The sequence below is a fragment of the Ipomoea triloba genome, chromosome 9 (genome assembly GCF_003576645.1).
Source record: "Ipomoea triloba cultivar NCNSP0323 chromosome 9, ASM357664v1".
NCBI lineage: Eukaryota > Viridiplantae > Streptophyta > Magnoliopsida > Solanales > Convolvulaceae > Ipomoea > Ipomoea triloba.
In genome coordinates, this window is record NC_044924.1 from 15,816,625 (window position 1) to 15,819,442 (window position 2,818).

Genomic DNA, 2,818 nt, shown 5'->3' on the forward strand with positions numbered 1-2,818 from the left:
TTCACTTGCTTCTTTTGGATAAAGTTACTCTTTTTATGTTCCCATCATTCCTTGTTTGGGGAATCTGACCACTTCAGGATTGGTGCACTTCTTGACCGTTTGTGGTGGAGGTCTGACGTGTCATCCACTTCCGTCCATTTTGAAACCTCCCGCTCAGCACCTCTTCAATATTTTATCTCCATGATATTCTTCTTCTCCAAACTTAGAGTATTTTATCTGCACATGTTGACTAACATTCAGCCTCTTGGAGAAGTGCCGGTTTATCGAGACCATAAAAGATGTCTCGACCACTTGATGTTTCAATCCCATGTATCGAGAGGTCTATCTCTCGAATATTCTTTACGTCTCGAACTCGATAGGTATATCGAGAGGTCCTTACCTCTCGAACTTGGCTTGTGTCTCGAGACTTAGTTGATGTCTCGTAGACCCTTATTCCTCCAGAGTTGTCTCGTGCCTGCTTCTGATCTATCTGTTTGCTTACAACACGAAAACTTCTAAGTTGTTCAAACAAGTTTACCTTAAGCTTAAATATTTCCCGAGTTGAGCTCAAATTACCCGGTTGTATTTTCGCTCTTAGTTTACTTATCGAACTTACATTGTTTTGCCTATGTATCGAGACTTGGGGATTCTTACTTAACAGTTGGTATCATCAAAACCTATTACATGATGTTCCTAACAGTTAGGTTCTGACCAATCGAAGAACCAATTGTTAGGAACCCCAAACCATTGATTTTGATGATACCAAAGACCCGAGGAGAACCCCCAATCTTTACTTTGTCTTTTTGATGTTTAGAAGGACGAATCCTTGTCTAGAAATAGTTATTAGACGAATCCTTACATTTTCAAAGAGTAACGTCTTATCGTTCTAAACAAGACTTCAAGTGAAAGACCTCAAGCCGAAGACTTGAAGATTGAAGACACGAAGACTAAAGACTGTGAAAGTTTTAGGCCGAAGAATGAAAGGATCGAACTCTTGAAACCAAACAATCAAAGTTGATTGATTCGAGGAGATGATGGAAGAATGATAAAGTCAATCATTCTCATGAGTACCCAATGCACTAGACATTCTCTGAGACTTGTCTTGTCCATAGCCTTGAGGTTGGGTATAACCTGAATGTCAAAACAAATCCTAGGTGATGATCCCAAGGAGCTTTAAATGATTGTCTCTTTATGCAAGACAAAAGACAAATTGTCCTTGCATAAAAGTGAACAAACGGCTAGAAAGTAGTGACAAGGTCTTTACCCATTGGATATTGCACACTGGTTAATAGGGATTTGAATTTCAGGTTCCCTCCAACGAATATGAAAATTCACACCTATAAATACCCTTGCTCCTTCTCATTTTGACAAGGTTGGAAAAACGAAAAGACATTAGCAATTAAAATACTTTCAGTGTGCAAAAAAATTCAAAAAGCTCAAATTCACGATCAAGTTTACGAAAGAGATCTTGTGAAGCTCAAGTCTTGAATCAAGAAGATAAATCACAAGACTCTCAAGTTGGAGAAACATTTCAACCATTCCAACCAATCTCTAATATTGGAGAAGTAGAAAGAAGCGGAGTAGACTTTGAAGAAGTTGAAAAACCTAACCAAGCGTGACTGCCGGGCTTAGTGATCAAAGGAACACGTTGTAGATGAGATATTGTACTATCAAGGAGAAAATAGTGCAATCCTTCACAAGTTGTGAAGAAGAGTGGAGTAGGCTTCGTTAACAGCCAAACCACTATAAAAACTTTTCTCTCTCTCTCTCTCTACTTTATTTTACGTACTGCATTGCATGCCACAGTCACAAACCTAATTTTTCAAAGACAAAGTTACGTGCAAAGTGAACTTAAAATTGTTATAATCTTTTTATCTGCTGCGTATATCTTTGATCAATCTCAATCCTTTCAAACGTTTGATACTGTAAAAAGGCTTTCAAAAATTTCTTGTGAGTCTATTCAACCCCCCCGCCTTCTAGACTCACACTGTTATAACCGGGACCAACAAGTGGTATCAGAGCCTGTTACCTCGAACGGTGAACACTCTGTGTATACTGCCTGGTGATCCTCTTTTAAAATTCAAAAATATTTTACACACTTTGCACCTATGTCAAAAATGGAACACCATAGACATTTTCTTATGTTTAACCTGGATAAATTTAATGATTGGAAAATGCGAATGCAGACTCACTTGTCTGCTATTCATGATAAGATGTGGGACGTGATTACAGATGGACTTATCAAGATCTTACAAGTCAATCCGAATCGTGTTGTCGAAGGTCCAACATCACTAGAAATGATACCTAAGGATAAGTCCTTGCTAACAACCGAAGAAAGGATTCGCTCGAATCTTGACAATATCGCAAAAGATATTCTTTATAAGGAACTTGATGAGTCACTATTCCCTCGGGTAAGAAAGTGCAAATCAGCGAAGAATATCTGGTATACCCTCATGCAAATAGGAGAGGGCGACAAGCAAGAAAAGGAAAATAAACTGACCATCGCCATGAAAAGATTTGAGGATTTCAAACTTGGCGCAAAAGAATCCATATCTGACATGGAGGCACGTTTTATGAAACTGCTTACTGACATCGGAGACCTTGATGACAAAAAGCTTACACAGAAGGAGATAAACCTCAAAATTCTTCAAGGACTACCGAAGAGTTGGGAGATGAAGGTTGTTGCAATGCGTGACCACCGAGACCTTAAGACAACGAGCACTACTCAAATATTCAGTGACTTAAAGGCTTACGAATTTGAAAAAGAAGCACTAACTGAGGAAGAAACAGAGACGAGGAATGTGGCCTTGATTGCAAGTCAGCAACCATCATCATCAAC